Genomic DNA, 9,491 nt, shown 5'->3' on the forward strand with positions numbered 1-9,491 from the left:
CAATTCCTTATGTGGTGCATTTAAGGGGGCAATATTCAAGGCCACTAGAGCTTCCATGGTTCACTGTCTGTGTTTATAATTGGATTTTGGGTTTGTGTTACAACAGGAAACAGAGTACTTGCACTGGGTCTTTCACAGGAATTTCACAGGAATTTTGCAAACTGAGTTTTATATGGAAATGGCCTCACTGGGTAAAATTCAAAGTAAAGATAGAGTCTGCAGAGTTTAATTGGGAAGTTGGATAAAACAGTGGAAAGGGCGCTCCTTTTGCAGGAGTTTTTTGGTGATTTTGCAGGCATAAATGAGCTCGACTTACAGTTTAATGGGAAATTTGCAAAGGAAAACATAATTTGTAGGTTTTCTTTGAAACAATGGTCAAACAGTGACTTAAAGTGTAGAGGTTTGCAGGCAACAACGCATTTAACTCGAATTTAGTTCTTCATGTGACTTTAACAGAGAAATTTCGAAAAAATAGGGTTTATGGTTGAATATCAGGTAAATACCTGTTTTACAAGCATCTGGAACAAAAGGTGGTTGCAGACTGAGCTGAGGGGACCGAACTTGCAGAGTGAACTCTCCTGGGTGGCGGACTGGAGCGTTGGTGGCAAATTTGACGTAATGTGCATGCACAGTCTCCATAATACAATGAATAGAAATAAACGAAAAACCATCACTTTGATGACTTTTAAACGAAATTTGGGCTTTTTCGGGCTTTTTGGCGCTTTTTGGGATGATGTCATCATGACGTAACTTTGTCCTGTAGTAGGGTACGGAAGGTGATGTGGCAGATGACGTCGTCGCCAACATGGACGGATGACATGGCATACAAGGTGGATGAAATAGTGACGCGGGCGCTGACGTGGGTGGATGACATGGTCAGCGGGGGGCGGGAGCGGTTTGTGGTTTATATCGCACCGCCTTATGTACTAGGGTGGTTTCTAGCAGAACAGGCCCGATGCAATGGGATGACGACACGCGTCCTGGGGTATGGTGGGAAAACTGCTTTCTATCGGGTGCTAATCTTCGGACGTCGGAGTAGCTCCGATATTGACGAGAGTCATTGGATGGGGAGGGCCCGATCCGAAGGTTGATAGAACATGGAGGTGGCGGGCAGTTATGGTGTGGGAACCCACCAAATATTAACGTTTTATATTGTTATAGACAATTTTGTGCCTTACAGCATTGAGCATGAAATGTCCATAATCTAAGGGATCCAAAGTCCCCAAACATGTTGTTCCTACCCCTAGAGGAACAAGGCTAACAAACCACAGCAATTCACAGAAGTTCTCCACCAGAAACTGCTCAAAAACAAGTCAATTCAGGATCAATTCAGTGGCTCCACTAGCTGTCTACGCTGAATGTCAAAGCCAACACTGGCTACCTGCACTGCAATGCAGGTAGAAGCACTACCAGGGTGCGCTGAGCGAGAGTTGACAAATGGCAAGTTCATTCCAAGAGGTGTCAAGACCCAGGAAGCTTCCAGAATCTTCCTCAATGACATTTGCCTCAGTGAATTCGGCAAGTGATGAGTAAGAGGTTCCCAATCTCCAAGTGGAAGCAAGAACCTCCAAGTGGAATCAAGAACTGACAGAGGGAGAGGACACTAGTCAGATCTCAAGATGACTCATCCTCTCGCCAAACATCTATATATGGATCTCTCCTCCATGAGATCTGGAGGCTGGAATTTTGTTATTGCAAAGAATTGTTGTTGGTTTGAGATTGGAATCATTGGGTGCTTAATGCTTTGAAGGGGGCGAAGATAGGAATTCCAGTTGCTGGGAAGGAGATGCTGGATTGGAGCCCTCTGGGTTGTATCTCTTCCTCAACCTTGTTATTCATCAATAAAGCTATCCTGGTTTCTCCTATATATTGATGTATCTTTGATGTATGATTGCATTAGTATGTTTAGTTTATTTCTAATCCTGAACTAGTTATGCATATGAATCTATGTCTTCTGTAGTGTTCTCTTCTTGTGATCTTGCAGAAACCTCTTGAAGCTGGGCGAGCGAGAAGGCAAGTAGCTGGGGACTCTCAAAGAGAAGAGAAACCGGATCGAGGGACAAATGGAAGACACCAGTTAGTCCATCCATCTCTCTTCATTCTTAATTCATAAAGGAAGAATACTAGAATAGCTGTCTCTGTTTGTTTCTAAGGCACTGTCACACTTTAGGTGGATAGGATCGTCCTACATAGGCATTTTTCCCCACAACAAATTGGCGACTCCGCTGGGGAGATCTGTTTAGTCATTTTATTTGTGTTTCCATCATTGTTTGTTTCATAGACTCAACAGCAACAATCGAACTGCATCTGCTATTCTCAGATGCAAAGTAGATAGCTGCTGCTTTGATCCAATCACTGGATTTGTCTATGATCTGAACGATGGACTCACAAATGATTTGATGATCCTTTGTGATAGATCTTAGCCCTTCCTCAAAGCATCCCTTTGATTGTACCTTGCTTGTTGCTTTGATTTGGCCTGAAACTGTAGATTAAATAGCAAACTGTGACCCAGAACCCAGTGAGAAACTCTCGTTTCTCTTTCAGCGCAGACTCTGTGAAGAGGTTCTGCATTTCAACGCAGGTCCCGTGAAGGCTACCTGCGCTGAATGTCAAAACCCCTGTGTTGAGGGTGCGTTGATCCAGTTAAGCCTTGTGCAGTTGGGGTTCTCTGCTCTATTTTTCCTTGTTTCGATCTCTGTTTTTGCAGCCTGTAACCAGCATAGGTACCTGTCTGATAACTCCTTTTCTCTGCTTAAATTCCGCCTCCTTTTGTACAAAAAGACTGTGAGTGTTTTTATGTGTTTGTGGCGTCATTTACAGTTTTCCTTTGCAAGAGTGAAATAGTCATCCTGTAGCCCTTGATTCAGATCTGTTGATTGTGATCTTAGGAGAGAGTTCATTGGCTGTTTGCAGTTGATTATACATTCATTTTTGCTTTTGGTTTGAGTTTGTCTCTTTTAAATGTCGAAACAAGTATTCATTTCGAAAATCGTTAAGTGTTGTAATCTCTTCTACCCTTTCTGATTTCGAAAAAGTAAACTCGTTTGTATTTGTCATTTAAAAGCAAATTCAAAGTTGTGCAAAAAGCTTTCTTTTTAGGCATCAATATTAAGAGAGTAGAAAACAAACACCTGCATTGTGCATTTGCATCTTGATAGTTTGCATGTTTGATTTAGGAAAAGTGCATTAGAGTGTGCTGATTTCTCTTTGAGAAAATATGGTGTCTTTCTTTTCCCTTTGTAGCTAGGATTTTCATAGTTGAAGAGATATAAAAAGCTTGCTTACCATCTTTAGACTGCATTTAGGAATTGTATCATACATCTCGTGGTGAACCTCAAAAGGAAAACTTCTAAAAAGATCAACCTAAAATAAATTGAATGAACTTAACAACGCTTTGTAACTTAACGCACAACATAGAGGTCTAGGCTAGAGACGTCTCCCGGCGTCGTAAAGCCTGGTGACTGTCGATCTCGTTGATGGTGGGTGATTCCTCCTAAGGGACGATAGCGCCAGTATGGATTGTGCTCCCACGTACCGTCGATTATATACTGGGAGACCCCTATAGGCATAAAACCTTTATCCTTAGGAAGTCGTGTCGGCCGCCCTACTGATCGCAATGCACTGAACACAGCATTCAGGAAGATCGACCGCCCGTACCTTAAAAAGTATTCTGCGGTTTTGCGAAAAGTTTGGCACACCCTCTACCTAGAACTCCAAAGCAGTTCCTTTTGGCCTTTTTCAGACTCTATAACTGAAAAAGTCCATCCGAGCATTTGTCACTTCGGGATCGTTAAAACATCGAAGGAGACTAGAGTCATCTTTAGCTTTTTCTCGACTCTTTAAAATTGAAAAAGCAAGTTGTGTCTAAGCGTCGTTAAAATTTATTTTAAACGGAATAATCATCACCATTCCCTCATTGGTCTTCGAAGTTAGTCTCTTTTCATCGCAGGTTCTTGTAGAATCGCTAGAAAATCTTTTGGATAGACTAAATATGTCTGAACAACCGTCGACATCCAGGACTGTGTCATCCAACGCAGCAGCGGCAGAGCCTCCTGCTGCTACTCCAACGATGTTCGCTGGTATACCATCTGTCCCAGCAAATTGTCAACAACAAGCTGGAGTCCAATCAGAGACTGTTTCGACGACATGGTTAGTTCCTATTTCTTCATCCGGATTATCGTCTGGTATTTCTTATGTTGAAACTCAACAAAGTGATCCAATGTGTCTTCAAAGGCCAATTTACCCTTTAAGTACTGGATTTCCACCATATGGAGGGCAGTATGCCTTTTCATTGTTCTCTCCCGGAGAACAACCATATGGGAGTTTACAACAAAGTTCAGGTCAAACTGGAATTACATCCAGCGGTTGGGTACCAATACTGCCTCAGCAACCAAGGGTTGTATATTCAATGCAACCAGTCCAACCTGTGTCGGATATTCCCACTATACCTGCTATGGTGACTGCGTTGCAAGTACAAGCGCTACCTGTTGTATGTCAACCCCAACAGCCTCAGGTTGCAATACAACAACCTCTTGTCTCAACGACTCAATCACAACCTCAGGTTAGTGCCTCCTTATCTGGGGCGACTCAGGTTCAAACAAGTACTATGAATCCTCATCTTGGTCAATCATCCAGTATTGGACAACAACAAATGGTCCAACAACCAGGGATGGTTCAATCTCAACAACCGCCATTCCAGCAATCATATCAAGGACCTGAGCAACAAGTCTTTGTTAGTAATGGGCAAACATATTATAGTGGTTATGCCCATCAACCTTGTCAAAGTTGCCAGAATTATGCTAGTATGCAAAGACCCACTGCTCAGGCGATTCCATCTTATCCTGGGTATGCTTCGCCTAACCTGAATCAACAGTTGCCCTTTGTAGGAACTCTAGAATTACTAGATCTAAACCGACTGACGAATGATCCAATTGCTTATGCCCCTTGGTGGCCAGCGATTCCGCATAAACTTCCGTCAGATATTCCTAAATTTAATGGAAATCCAGGTGAAGATCCATCGAATCACGTGATGACATTTCATCTATGGTGTTCATCAAACACCCTAAACGATGATTCAATAAGGCTTCGCCTTTTTCAAAGGACGTTAACGGGTCCAGCGGCAAAATGGTATATTGAGTTGCCTAGAGCTTTGTTCGACAACTTCAGTACCTTAGCCACGACTTTCTTAACCCATTTTCAATTACCGATAAGGTATGAAATGGGAACGAAACTCCTAACCAACTTCAAACAAACAACGGCCACTCACATATCTGATCATATACATGAGTGGCGATGTCGTCGTAGGATGGTGAAAACGTACGTTCCCGATCAGTTATTAGCTGAATGGTTTATCAAATCCTTACTTCCTACAATCACGGAAGATGTGGCAAAAGGGGGAGTTGTAACAGAAGAGCAAGTCATCGCTCATGCGCAATATCTGGACTTGGTCTATACTCAGTCTGGCATGCTCTAGGACAAAATACCTGACGCCCATAGACCAGAATTCTCAATTCCTCCTCCTCCTAAATCAAACAATGAATCTCACGCCGACGATGGCGTGATTGGCAAAACATATACGAAATCGACAAAGGCTACATCTAAAAAGGCCTATAAGATTTCTAGTCAAAATGCAAATGAGGAACTTCTTGCCTCGGAAGTAAATGTCATGTCGACCGACAAGGGCAAACAACTGAAGCAACCAGGGGGCAAGAAGAAAACGAAAGGTAGAAAAAGGAAACCCCCTGCGGGGTGTCATATATGCGATGAGGATCATTGGACGAGAGATTGTCCACATATATCTAAAGTTAAGAAACTCTTTAAGAGTTCAAAAACCCCAGCGGTATTGACTGATCCGTTTCCAAGCCCGGGAACCAAACTGGTTGCTAATCAAAATGCTTCCTGATCCCAAGTGCTTATGTTGTCTGTCTCAAGGCAGCAAAATGATGCTTTGACAAGGAATAAAGATTACGGGAATCCACGACTGTCGAATAACAAGGCTAATGAACAAACTAGTAGTTCGACGACAACTTTAACCAAAGTTGTGCCACCCATCATTCCTGAACCAATGATAAAGTTGCCAAAGGGAGTAGTACACAAATCGACATTTAATCCTTGTGCCAAAGTAGCATAGAATTATAATATAGTAGAGGACCTGGCCCAATCGCCGTCCGCTATGTCGACACTTGAGGTACCGCAAAATTGCCCCTCCCAAGAGCAAGCTTTATTATCAGCAATAGGTGGGATTGGCCCAATGAATTCCAATCTTGTGGCCTTTGATCATAAAGAATATGACCCTCAATTACTAGCTCAACTAGCTTTCCTTATTCAAGTGAAAGCCCTCAACAAAACTGTTCATCGAACAATTATTGATGAGGGGGCATCTACATGCATTATGTCGATGAGTTGTTGGAAAACTTTAGGATCTCCAACCTGGTCGCAATCTTCGACGACATTAAAAGCATTTGATGGACGGACATATACCCCATATGGTATTCTAAATAACTTGAAAGTTGAACTAGGAGGGAAAACAGTAGAAATTGTTGTTGAAGTAATCGATGGAAACCTTGATTACAACATCCTACTGGGAAGGCCCTGGATATATGCCATGGCCGCAGTTGTGTCGACCTACTTCAGGAAGATTGCATTTCCCTTCCAAGGAGGAATTACAATCGTCGACCAACAAACATTTCTCCCCAACAGTTCACAAGTTACGGGAAGCATTCCAATGATCCATGGAAGCAATCATTCGCTCCAAAATATCGGAGTAGGTCTCCTAAAAGACCCTGCCTTAATGGGTACTTTTGCCCTACCACCTCCGAGTAATCTGGCAGAAGTGGCCACAGTGGAATATGAAACCTTCTATATCTAATGGATTTGGACTCCGAGGACGGTTCTTGTCTCGTGTCAACCTCGTTAAAAAATGAAGCAAGGAATCATGAGGATAGTTCTTTTACTCTGTCAACCTCATTAAAAAAATGAAACAAATCCCCTTTTCAAATCTCAAAAGTAAACCTTCATTCCAACCACCGAGTTGAATGCAATGAAGCTTGGGGGGCATGAAAACTTATCAATGAGAAGTTTTAGCACACAGTTCATGCTCGTTAAAAAATAAACGCAAGATCCAAGCAGTTTTATCGTATAGTTCATGCTCGTTAAAAAAATAAACATAAAATCGAGCAAGTGTTTCACTCCGCGTTTAAGCTCGTTAAAAAATGAACTATCCCGGTAAATAACCACTGTGAATGTAATATCATCAGCCATTAAAGCCTTGGTCGTGTTTGCACCGTCACCTCCACTTTTCCATTGGCCGATTGTTCACCTCCATATGATTGTTTACCCATTTTGAGGAACAGCTGCGAAGAGTGATTTCACTAGCCATCCTTGTGACACTGCCGTGATTGGAAAATTCCAAGCCTTACCTGGAATCAGCTGCTAACCTATTTTATCACTCGTTCCTCAAAAGACGAGTCTTCTTTAAGCTCTTTTCATCTGACTCGTAAAATATGAAAAGATTGCCGAGTCCTTGGCCTTCCAGCTCGTTAAAGGGACAGGAAGTGCTATCCCTCCTCTAGATTTTAATCTTTTTGGACCTGAGGGATTATTCCACAAAAGGATCGAGCACTTGCTTTATTCGGCTCGTTAAAACTATCGAAAACTCATCCCTTTTGTATTGTTTTATACTTTTTCGGACCTAAGGGATTAGATGACGAAAAAGGACTTTTGGAGTTAACTTTATGTACCTTTTCAGACTCTCTAAAAATGAAAAGGACCGAGTTATCTTTGTCGTTAGACTCGTTAAAATCATTAGATAGCGACAAACTTGTCTTTAGACGAGAACGAGTTTCACTATCGCTAGGCTCGTTTAAACATAGCGATGGGCTTGCCCGAAGGGCAAGTTATAGAACAAGCATATGTTATCCTCCTCAAGCTTGACAAAAATAAAGAGGTACTGGTCAGCAACGACTGGGGAAAAATTGGGAGAAAGTCAAGAAAAATTTGATGGTAGCAAGTCGCTCTTGAACATGACACTTTTCCTCCGTACCACAATCGGGTTGGGTTGTTTCATTCACCGGTCACATCACCATGGTCTCGCCATACCATCCATATTTGGGGTAATGCTACCGATCCATCGCATCAGTTTCGCCATATGTTCAAGAGAAGTCGTTCAGAAAAGTCGACTGTGTCCCATCCACTGTTGTACATTATCCTTCATCCTTTCATGACCGCCACCCTGAATCATATGTCACAGATCATTTTCACCTCCATCAAAATCATTAGCTCCGTTCCGTGTCATTGATGCGGGATTCATTAAGGCCCTCCTTTGACGGATCGCTTCTTGTCGACATCAGCTCATTATCCAAGAAGTTGATCTAGGAACAACCCCTTCAGTACTTTGAAGCTTGCATGCCTCAATGGCAAGTTTCTCACTTCTGGCGACAGGTATACATCAATGACCTTCGACCGAAAGATTTTGCGTGGTGTTCGACGCCAAGTCCTTTATTCACACCATGTGAATTGTACTGCAGTACCTTGAGGGTCATTATCATTATCGGTGATTCCTCTCGCGCTTGTTAACGATTTACCTCATTGACTGGTAATCAAGCGATGTCTTTCCATGTTCGACTTCAGAACAATTCTCACATGGATCGACTTGTACTTAGAGTGAAGATCGAATGAGTTTGAAGACCCCGGATCTAGTTTCATCCATCCGGGCTGCGATATATATTCAGGAAAGATAAAGACATTTACATGTACATCATTGCAGCAGATAATCATCCTACCCCAAAGGATGATAATTTCATCAAAATTATCAGTCTACCATCAGACGATTGTCTGTTCTATGTACATAAAAATGGATTTATAAAGCTGAGCATGGGAATGCCCGCCTCAGCTAGATCATGAAAGCAGTATGAAAAATAATGTATTGTATTGTATCTTATTACAGGTCTCCTCCCAGCATTGGATGAACTTCGGATCCTCCTGATAAAGCATTTCACCCGATAAATGGCCTCATACTTTAGGGGGCAACTGTTATAGACATTTTTGTGCCTTACAAAATTGAGCATGAAATGTCCATAATCTAAGGGATCCAAAGTCCCCAAACATGTTGTTGCTACCCCTAGAGGAACAAGGCTAACAAACCACAGCAATTCATAGAAGTTCTCCACCAGAAACTGCTCAAAAACAAGTCAATTCAGGATCAATTCAGTGGCTCCACTAGTTGTCTGCGCTGAATGTCAAAGCCAACACCGGCTACCTGCACTGCAACGCAGGTAGAAGCACTACCAGGGTGCGCTGAGCGAGAGTTGACAAATGGCAAGTTCATTCCAAGAGGTGTCAAGACCCAGGAAGCTTCCAGAATCTTCCTCAATGACATTTGCCTCAGTGAATTCGACTAGTGATGAGTAAGAGGTTCCCAATCTCCAAGTGGAAGCAAGAACCTCCAAGTGGAATCAAGAACTGACAAAGGGAGAGGACACTAGTCATATCTC

This window comes from Pinus tabuliformis, chromosome 7 (genome assembly GCF_031772625.1).
Source record: "Pinus tabuliformis cultivar Carrire ecotype Pingquan chromosome 7, CPIR1, whole genome shotgun sequence".
NCBI lineage: Eukaryota > Viridiplantae > Streptophyta > Pinopsida > Pinales > Pinaceae > Pinus > Pinus tabuliformis.